Consider the following 11,727-nt stretch of genomic DNA (forward strand, 5'->3'; position numbering starts at 1 on the left):
AGAAGAAAAACAAAAAAAGCAATTTCAGCCGGGTAATGACCTGTGAATTATCGAATGTTACTACTTCCTCTTTTTTCCTAGGAGTTTACCGACAGGTCTCGCACCAAACATAACCTCCTTCACATCTCTTCCCATTTCAATCTGTCCTTCTTGCTCTTATCTCTCGCTACCTGATCTTTAATCTTTCTCTCTGCATTTCTACCTTTCGATCTACAGATTCATGGTGCTACCGACCATCCAGTAACCCTGATTCAGCTGGCTGATGTGGGTGCTGAAAACGAACCCACAGCTTGTTGACGGACGGATCATTGTTTTCTGTTCTGGAGGGGGAACGATTTTGAAGTTTGTTTTTTCTCTTCTGACCGTCAGGAAAGTCAGAAACGCAGCAAGAACATCTAAATCAGCCACATCATCTCCATGTCTCACCCTCTGTGGCCCTCCTCCGTTTGACTGAAAAACGTTCAGTCGGATTGGGCCACGAGGGGCAGCTCCACTTGGCAACTTGGAGTTGATTGGTGGAATTTTAGGCTACATAGTCTTGTTTTATTTTTATGTGTTTTCTAACTGAATCACTTTTAATTCTCAGTGAGACTGAGGCTAATTAGCTAGCGTCACTAACTTGAAAAATGAATGTTGAAAACCTCGACCGGCTCCTGTTTGATCACTGTTTTCCTTTGTACTAGTACAACTACGTTCTTCTTATTTTCCCTCCTCCTCCTCCTCCTCCTCTTCTTCTTCTTCTTCTTCTTTTTCTCCTTCTTCTTCTTCTTCTTCTTCTTCTTCTTCTCCTTCTCCTTCTTCTTCCACTTCTTCTGCTTCTTCTGCTTCCTAAACCGGAATCACCTCCACAAGATTTTCCTAAACAATCCACTCTCTTCCATCTCATCGCCGGACCCTGTGATAAAAACCACATATCAACAAGGAGATTGTATTAAAGACATGCATTTTCAATCAATCAATCTATCAAACAATCAATCCAATAACTACAAAAAAAAGAATATGAATTTTTGCTTTTTGAGGAAGAGAAAAAAAATCACATTCCTTTAAACAACGTTGTCTATGTCGTTGTTGTTCTGTTCTGTGTTTTTTCTTCCCCAGCCTCCTTTGCCAAAAAAAGAAATGTTAATCTCACAAGTTTGGTGTTTTAAAAGCACTGTGATCCTCGTTCATTTGTCATTTTCTTTCTTCGACTTTTTTGGTAAAAAGAGGAAAAAAAGATGAGAACAAGTAATAATTGAAACGGTATGAAAACTGTCACGACGTCCATGTTTTTAAAGTTGACAGCCCCGTCTTTGCCATCCCGTCATCCTTATTACCCAGTGTGATTAAGCCGTAAAAACGTGTTACCGATGTGTTTAGTGTCACTGGCTGTCAAAAAGTCTTTCATGGCGACTTCTCTCTCTGTGTGTGTTGACTATATGCAGTATATACTGAGCTACTGTAGCTGTTTTTGTCCTTTGTCTTCTCTGTGCTCTATCTCTAGTGTTGGGGAGGAGAGCGGGATGGGGCTTAGAGTGAGGTGGGGGGGGTGGTGTCCCAAGGAATGCCGACCCTCTTTCTCTCTCTCCCCGTCTCTTTCTCTGTCTCCCTCTATCTGCAGTCTTAGTGAAACCAGTGGAGGTTCGTGGAATTTCGTGTTCGGTGGCCTTTGCAAAAAACGAAAAAAAAATTTGTAGAGTCCACCTTTTTTTTCGCTGCTTCCTTTTTGTCTTTGTAAAACCTTGTTTTTTTTTTCCGTTTTCTAATCCTTCTCTCTCTTTCTCCCTCTGCTATTGCTTTTTGCTGTTGTGTAGTCTTATACAAACCTCTTTATCTCGCTGTCTTTTCTCTCAGAGATGAAAAGATTCTTTAACTAGCTCAAAGGTTTATGGAGCCATGTTTTTGCCACTAAGGAATTCTGGGAATTGCAGTTTCCAGCTCTCGCATACAAAGTATTAAAGAACTAATAAATATTTACACTATATAGAAATAAATTATGATGAGGAAAAGCCTAAAGTAGTCATGTAGACGTAGTCCTGGAAAAACCATAAAAGCCTCAGTTGTGAAACATTTCCCAGAGTCCCTTAGGGCTTCTTGTGTGCATTGGGTGTATTTCATTGGTTCCCACCGAAACTTGTTGACTTCCTGCGCAAACTTCTCTCACGGGACAAACAAAAGTTAAACAAGTGGTTCAAGGGGGGAAAAAAAAAAAAAATCACAGTAGAATTTCAGGACAAATAATTAAAAAAAAAAAAAAACAATTTTAAAGATTTCTAAAGAAATTAAAAGAAGAAAAAAATATTTCGCACTATAAATCTATTTTTATAGGTGTTTTGGAAAACTGAACTGCATGTTTAGTAAGTTTGTCCGATGCGTTTCACGTGATAGATCCCTCGTTTTTTTGTTTTTCTGCTTTTCGGTCCAGCAGTTTTTGTGTTGTTTTTTGGTTTTGTTTTGTTTTGTTTTGTTGTTTTTTTTTTAAAAGTCTGTCAAGCCCAAACGGGGATGCGATGGAGGCCTGTTGGAGGAATAAAGTCTGTATTGTCAAACCGACCCGGGCCTCTGATCCCCCCCTCACATCAGGAAAAACAATCTGTAGCGTCTGTGCTTTCTGTGAAGAATCCGTGTCTTGTTACTGCAGTTAACCTGTAAAACAACAACAACAACAACAACAACAACAAAAAAACAAAAAAACCAACCCAGGTTCTGAAATTTAACAATGTATTTATTTATTTTTGTGTTCAATGAGGAGAATGTGATCTGGGCCACTCGATCTGTCAGGTGGTTGGTGGATCGTTTGTGGTTGAATGTTAAATTTGTCATTTCAGGAGCATTTTTGTTTCCGTGCTCCTCTGGATTTTAGCATTTTCTACTTTTGGTGGTTTTGCGTGAAAAACGGGGGGCGGGGCACAAATGAACGGCAGGGCCCCCATTTGGTAGAGAAAAGGGGATTTGGAGAGGGAGGGGCACATAACTCAGATGAAACCAGGAAATACACCCACATGTAACAAAACCCAAACAGCCAGTCCGAGCTGTTTCGATGTTTTTTCTGTGTTTTATGTCGAAAAATGAAAACTTTGCTGGTGATTTGAAAAACTTAAAAACCTTAATCACAGCTGCTGTCAAAAATACATAGTGTTTAAGAATTACAAATATTGAAAAATCACTTCATTTACCTGTGAAGAAACTGTGTCTGTGTTTTTAACTATTTCTTGTACAATTATACAGATTCTTTTATGAGGAACTTGGTGCCAAGTAGCTGAAATACGGGAGAGAGGGAATCTCTTATTATCAATGTTAACAGTGTTATAAAATTCTAAATACAAACAAATTAAAATATTAAAAAAGAGAAAACTATGGTACATTTCTATTTTTTGTTTTAATTTTTTCCTCGCAGAAGAGGGAAAATACATGACTAACTGATGCTAACTTTGAGTGCCTGGCTTATTTTTTATTATTATTATTATTATTATTATTATTATTATTATGATTTTCAAAAGACATCTTTTTGAGTTCATTTACCATGAATAATGCTGCAAATCCGAAAATGTACATACTTCATTTAGCAGTTGTTCTTTTATAAGTTTACTAGGTTCTCATCCGTTCAGAGGAACATGTCACATACATGGTTGTCTTTCTGTAACCCGGTTTTGACCATCTTACAGGTGCCATATTCATAATAAAAATTTCTCTCGAATTTGTTACCAGATTGCATCATTTCTTCCGTTTGACACATTCAGCCATCCCGCCCCTCGCCAAAATATTGCAAATGCTGCCACGTTTTTTCTGCCCCTCTTCCTTCCTCTTCCTCCTTCTTTACTTTCCTCTTTTCTTCCTCTTTTCTTCCTCTCAGGGCCTCGTGAAAAAAATTCTGCTCTGAGATGAATTAATGTTTTGCACCGAATGTAGAAAATTATCTTAGAACCCGTTGATAGATAGACAGAGAATCCGGGCTTTTTCCAAACCATCTCGGAGAGGAGCAAAATTAAAGTGGATCCTCTAAAACATGCATTTTTTTTTTTCTTCCTTTTCACTGCGTCTCCTTGACCTTGCTCTCAGCGCTTTGTTGGAAAGATCAGAGGCAGGCCCTGAGGCATTTTAAACGAAGCTCCTGTCCTGCGTGGAAACCTCCACACCTCCAGAAAAAACGCTCAGGTAAGTTTATCTGCAGCGGAGAGGTGGATCTACCACGGGTGGGTGTCCCGATTCAGCCTCTCCACTCACTGGATTATGTTCCGAAGCAACGTTTTTGTTTTTTTTAAATGGATGAAGCTACATTCACTGGGAGGTGGTCTGGGTGGATGGTGGCTGCACAGAGAGCAGGACTGTAAACCCAGAGTCCGGGGTTTGTCTCCTGGCTCCCATCTCCTGATATTTAGCCAGAAACAACAGCACTCTGGGAGAGGGAGAGAGCATGATTTTCATTAAATGTGCCTGAAGTCACTGGGAACTTTTTCTGGGTCAAGCCAGACCAGGATCTTTCCCGAACCTTAACCAAGTGCAGTGAGAGTCTAAGTATAACCATTTAAAAGTTGCTGGAAAGGCTGGAGTCACTACAAGTGGATGTCGTCCTGCAAGATCAGATATTTTCGGCCGAACATTTTACTGAGACGTTCCACATCAACATTTTTGCAGGTTGCCTGAGACATAAATTAACAATATATCCTCGTGATGTTAACAGGGAAAAAAAAATCTTGTCTCGGTTACGTCCAGGGTTGGCCAACCGTATGTTCCGGAAGGTAGAGTCAACGTGCTACAGAGCCATGACTGCTCCAGCAGGACTGGGCCTGGTAGCAACACAGGCTCCTTTTCAACCCAAACGTTGCAGGAACCACAGAACGAGAGGAAGTGACCCCAGGAACCGCCAGGAAGCAAACGTGAATCCAAAAGTCCCTCCTGTGCGTCTCTGTTAGTGCGAAGAGTCACAGACCGCCTTTGACTGGTTAGGTTTGGTGGTCAAGAGGTGCGACGGCATCAAGGAGACTAGTCTGAGCTGTGTTTAGATCACTGGTAAAATTGGGCAACAGGGCCCGTCGCCGCGGTGAATGGAACCGGGGCCATTCGTCATCGACCGCCCAGAGTGGTTAAAGCCAACGGACCGATGTGTCTGGTGGCAAAGACGTCAGCACCAACGTCACGAGGACGGGCTAGTGTCGCGGTGGTCTGACATGATCAGGTCCAGGGTGTTACCACCGCAGTGAGTAGGTTCAAGCCTCAGTAGATGCCAGAAAGGATCACGGGACTTATTCAGGTGAATGTTGAGGTCACCTACAGTAAAGTTAGAATCTCATTAGAATGAGTATCAAGGTCTGAGATCAATGCTCCAAATTCTTCTGAAAATAAGGTCCAGGTGGTCTGTGGAGTCCCACAAGCTGGAACGGTCAGAGTCCGTTGTCCTGGACAAGGCAATTTGGAGCTGATGGAGATGAGCCTCAATGGTAACATCACGTTTGAAGGTGAAATTGGAAATGGACCCGTAGACTAAGGCAACGTTCCCACATTGTTTAGGAGCGTGAACAACGTGGACCTTGGTAACACGTGTTTCGCATAAACCAATCGTATCCAGATTATGGTAACGAATCAAATCATCGATCGAGGCTTTAGCAGACAATGATCTGACACTTACGAAACCATTGAGGGTCTTGTCGAGGCTGGAATTTTCACTAATTGGCTCAAGTGTAGAGCTGCTGGTAGATGATGCGTTCATTGGAATCGGACATCGCGCGTTCACACACTACCTATAAATCTAGCGGGCGCTCTGATCAACCGCAGCCCGCCGAACGCTAAGTCCCTGGAGGTCACACCAGAATCAAACCCCTGTCTATATTCAGCAGGTCGGGACGGCCCCCGGAGAGAAGGCCAGTCATCGTCAGAACCAAATCCCCGCTCGCCGCGTTTTAGACGGAGGAAGATGGCGGCTGCGACGTGCTGTCCTAACTTTGCTTGCACACGGCCCCCGACCCTCACTGAGCAGCCTGAAGACCCTCGGTTTTCCTGGTCCACACTGAAACACCGAGCAGGCGTCTTCAGATTTACACAGTCTGGAGGTCATTTTGGAGAAGCTCAGTGCTGACGGGAGGAAAACAGCGAGAAAGAGACGCGTCCACGAGCTTCCTCGGCGTAGTCTGAATCAGGAAGTAAGCTGATTGACTTCTTCATGCCCGATCCTCTTCTCGTCCACTTTTATTATGTTTGTCGCCCCTTTTTTCTTGCCTGTGTCAACCCCCCCCTTCATCCCCTCCTCCTCCTCCATGCAGTAATAAGAGCGGAGAGGTCAGTCAGTCGACCCTCTGAGGCCGACCAGCCAACTTTAAATATTTCACACTATTTTAAATGAGCGCACATGAATCATAGATCACAGGCAGCACTCTTCTGTGTGTGTGTGTGTGTGTGTGTGTGTGTCGAGGAGCTCAAACCCGAAGCTCCTTCTAATAACCTCCGGCTGTCTGTCTCAGTGATGAGGTCTGATGTGGAATGTAGATCCGACAGCGTCAGTCGTTCACCGGGGGCGTAACGAGCGGCCTTTCATCACCGGCCGTGATGGACAGATGATGAAACAAAGCGTTTGAGATGAAACTCGCTGCTTTTTATTTATTTATTTATTTTTCCTACCCGTGCTTTCACAGGGGGCTGATCTCCCTGATTCCCAACATGCACCAGAAGTCAAAACATCACAAAAACCTGTAGAAGTATTTTGGAGACATGATGTGACGTTTAAGTTCCTGATGAAAAATCGGTCTTCTGCCGTTGCTACGGGGAGTCTGTGCTGCGTAGAGGAGAATTTGCACTGAATTTATTACATTTATCTGTGACCAGCGCTTGTTTTCTGAGTTTATGTTGCATTATGGGACAGTTTGAGTTGACTAAAGTATGTAGAGTATTGACCAGCGATCTCGGATAAATCTTCACTGCTGCGAGATGATTAAAGGGATAATCTTTGCTTTTTCTTATGAAATACTGAGTAGGTCTCTCAAGTGAAAGCACGTCAGAAGGGAAAAGCACTTTTGGCTGAATTGCTCGGGTCTCACAAAGGTGCAACCTGTGATAAGAGTCGACAGACCATTGCCTCGAAGGCCTCACTGTGCTCGAAACTAGGTTGTACGACATGTTTTCTGACCGCGTCGAAATTCAAAAGTGTTTCTACCTGTTGAAGACAGAACCTTAACTTCACCTTCAGACAAATAAAACTCACCTCAACAGATATTAGACTCCGACTTTGAGACCGAAGTTCATCCAGCAAAAGGGCCTTGATTTTATGATTAAAACCTACAGGGATATGGGAGCTACTGGTTGATTACCAAAAGGCTGGCAGGCATTATTTGATAAATCAAACCACATCTTTGACGGGAAACGTCAAAACTTAATTCTGTGAGATGATAACTGTCCTAACGAAGATTCAAACGGTTGTGAGTCTGACTCGTGTCCTGGCTAACTTCTTCTCCAGGTTCGCCTTCAGAAAGTCAGACTTTAAAAAAAACCACATTCTCAGTTCATTTTATTCGCCAAAGAGTTCTCTCAATTTTTTCTATCTGTCCTCTTTAATGCCTGAATAATGCTCCACAGGGAGGTCTACTTTTCAGTGTGTCAGTCCGACACGCAGCCTCGGTGTCAGAAATCTCTGCCACGTTGACTCTTCGCTCTTTCCTACGAGCTCAAAATAACTCAAATTAAGAAATGTTTTTTTTCGTAGTCCTTTGGATAATGTTACTTAGACGTTGAAAGTCTTCATCGATATGAACAGATGAACTTTGAACAGAAACAGGAAGCACAATGTGACCGTGGAGTCAGCGAGTTACACCATGAGCTCAGCCCTGTTTGTTTTTTTTTTATCCTATATTTGTTTCCATTCTGGAAAATGAATGACGCCGAGCTCCTGTTTCCTTCGTGCCACTGGATGTGCTGACATCTGTCACTGGATTCCTCTGACGCTGAGGAAAAACCTAAAAATGTGATGATTCTAAGGCAAGTTCTGAAGTTATAATGAGCGCAGTCTTGCTGATTTCTAAGCAGGTTTGGCCTCTAACACACTGAGCTGGCTCTGCTACGTTCTGCTAAAAGGGGGTCGGTCAGTCCTCCTCCCTTTGTTGAGCCTGGGATGTTAGCGCCAATCGTCCGCTGCTTTGTCTGTGTGTAGCTCGCCCTGTGTTTACCTGAGTAGGTGGTAGGTTCCAGTCAGGTGAGGCTGAGAAGGTGAGTCTGCAGGTTGCACCTGTTGGTGTTCATTTGTGTTTTACGTTTCATTGAACTTCCGGGGGTTCGTTTTATCTTCTGCCTCATTCGTTTTTTTTTTTCTTTTTCTTTTTTTCTGCATGGAGTCCGGTCTACGGCGCTGCCTCCCTCAACACCAACCGACATCTACAGCCGTTCCCGTGGGACAGTGTTTCTGTCTGTAGGCGAAGGGCAACGGAAAATAGACATCAATGCACAAGACAGGACTCATCAGTAACCGTATTAAAATATCATTATACTATGACATGCTCATGTCATCACCCAGAGCAGGTGGAGAGGGAGTGGAGCTACAGAGACATCCAGAGGATCAACGCCAGAACTGCTGCTGAATAGTTGAGTTCGAATCATTTCATCAACTTCTCTTCTAATTTTTATGCTTACCTAGTGCTGCTCTCTACGACTCCCACTTTAATGTGTATTAAGTTTGTTAAAGGATATGAATACCTTTTACATATTCAGGAAGTTAAAATAGCAAATACGGAATAGAGGCTTTGAACTCCCCGAGTGTGTAAAATTATAAATATATTTTGTGTTTTTGTCCCAGAGCTCGACAGCATTTTTAAATTGAAAACATTAGGTTAATTTGTTGTTTTTCCATCAGCAGCATTTGGAGACTGGCTCCGTTGAGAGTAATTTACATTTGTTTTGGCTCAATTTACACAAAAGGCAGAACTCCTAATTCTGGGCTTCAAATCTCAAAGAGCACGCAAAATGAAAACGTAAAAAAGATTTGATAATCTCTCATTTAATTTGATAAGACGTTAAATATATACAGGGCCTGACTTCACAAAACAGTAAATGATACGTTCATAGTAGGCAAACTGATGGTTGTGGTTTTACTTCTTTGCATCGACCATGAAGTTTATTTTACTTAAGACTCCAGTCATTAGATATTTGCATCATTTTTTTTTTTTTTTCTTTTTCTTTTTTCTGCATGGAGTCCGCCCACGGGCGCTGCCTCCTCAACACCAACCGACATCTACAGCCGTTCCCGTGGGACAGTGTTTCTGTCTGTAGGCGAAGGGCAACGGAAAATAGACATCAATGCACAAGACAGGACTCATCAGTAACCGTATTAAAATATCATTATACTATGACATGCTCATGTCATCACCCAGAGCAGGTGGAGAGGGAGTGGAGCTACAGAGACATCCAGAGGATCAACGCCAGAACTGCTGCTGAATAGTTGAGTTCGAATCATTTCATCAACTTCTCTTCTAATTTTTATGCTTTCCTAGTGCTGCTCTCTACGACTCCCACTTTAATGTGTATTAAGTTTGTTAAAGGATATGAATACCTTTTATATATTCAGGAAGTTAAAATAGCAAATACGGAATAGAGGCTTTGAACTCCCCGAGTGTGTAAAATTATAAATATATTTTGTGTTTTTGTCCCAGAGCTCGACAGCATTTTTAAATTGAAAACATTAGGTTAATTTGTTGTTTTTCCATCAGCAGCATTTGGAGACTGGCTCCGTTGAGAGTAATTTACATTTGTTTTGGCTCAATTTACACAAAAGGCAGAACTCCTAATTCTGGGCTTCAAATCTCAAAGAGCACGCAAAATGAAAACGTAAAAAAGATTTGATAATCTCTCATTTAATTTGATAAGACGTTAAATATATACAGGGCCTGACTTCACAAAACAGTAAATGATACGTTCATAGTAGGCAAACTGATGGTTGTGGTTTTACTTCTTTGCATCGACCATGAAGTTTATTTTACTTAAGACTCCAGTCATTAGATATTTGCATCATTTTTTTTTTTTTAAAGTTTGATGATTGAAAGTACAGGAAGCCGATCAGCACAAAACACTAAACCACATTCAGCAGTAACAGAAACGCTGTTAATGATTCTGAACTGATTCGTTCCATCATAAATGTGAAGTGCCTCCTTATTCTGCTCCTGTATGCGTCTTGTGTTTTACATAAGAAATATACAATATGATCCACTATTCAAATATGATGAATTTGACAGGTTGCTTTGGATACATTTTGCTGATAACAGCTCTGTACTTGATACTTGAATGCAGGAGCTTTTATGGGTAATGAGGTACTTTTACACCGTGGTACAATATCACTGTTCTCCTCTTAGATCTTGAAACTGAAACTGAGTGTGTATCTATATATATGTGTATATATATGTGTGTTTGTATGTATGTATATGTATGTATGTATGTGTATTTTTGTATGTCTGTATGTATGTATGTATGTATATATAATATACATGTATGTATTTATGTATATGTATGTATGTATAATTATATATATATGTATGTATGTATGTATATATGTATATGTATGTATGTATGTATATATATATTTATGTTTGTATGTAAATTTATATATATATGTATGTATATATATGTATATATAATATATATATGTATATATGTATGTATGTATGTATGTATATATGTATATGTATGTATGTATGTAGGTACATGTACAATATGTGTATATGTATGTAGGTATATATACACGTGTATATGTGTATGTATGTGTATGTGTATGTATTTATATCTGTGTATACATGTATGTATATATAATGTGTGTGTATATACACATACATACACACACACACACACACACATACCATCTGGGTTTTATCTCTCAAGCCGTTTGTTTCCAAATGCACTTTTCGACCACTTTCTTTCGTCAGGACATTAATTATTCATACATGAATTATTTCATTCTGCTCTTTCCTGTGTGAGTCTACGTTCTTGTCTTGTGTTTTCTCTGAGGTACCTGCTTTGTTGGTTTAGTGTTTTTATTGTTTCCATTTTGACCAACTGGAGGATTAATATTAACGTTAAAAAAATCTGCTTTGTGGGAATAGTATCACTAAGTAAGGAGGAGAGCGTTTAAAAGAAGGAACAAGGGGGCAGACATGTTTAATGTATGTAAGATTGTCTTCTCCTGCTCCGACGAGCTCGTCTTACCTGTTACTCCAGCACTTCGGTGGAAGTAGGAAAAAGGTTGCTGGACAGATGTGACTTCACTTTTAGCAAGGAAACTTCAACTCCTGTTGTTGTTGTTTTTCTACTCTTTTGTAAAGTTTTATGCAAAACTTTGGGCCAATGACAGATTTTGTTGAATTTTTTCAAAGTGTAGTGTATTAGGATGCCCAACGTCATCCTGACGATGTATCTATTCTCAGAGTCTCACCGGTGTCGGAGCTAAAGGTCACGGTGCCATTAAAATCTAAAGTCTTCATACTGCGGCGAGCAGGAACAGCCGCTGACGATTTCATGTCAGCCTCAAGGTCAAAACTCTCTTTGTAAATGTCATTTGTTTACATATTCCATATTTTGTTGATTTTTTGAAGTGACGGAAGGCGAATCCAACCCCCGCTGCAAAGAGTAACTAAAGTTTGTATTTCTTCAAATTTTAATGCACCCTTACTTTTTAATCAAATGAACTTGGAAAAAAAGAGAAAAAAAAAAACATTTTAAACCACATCTTTGTGTTACAATTAAAAAAACAAATCAACAACAACATCATCAACAAAAAATGTAATT

This window comes from Xiphias gladius, chromosome 10 (assembly GCF_016859285.1).
Source record: "Xiphias gladius isolate SHS-SW01 ecotype Sanya breed wild chromosome 10, ASM1685928v1, whole genome shotgun sequence".
NCBI classification, from domain to species: Eukaryota; Metazoa; Chordata; class Actinopteri; order Istiophoriformes; family Xiphiidae; genus Xiphias; species Xiphias gladius.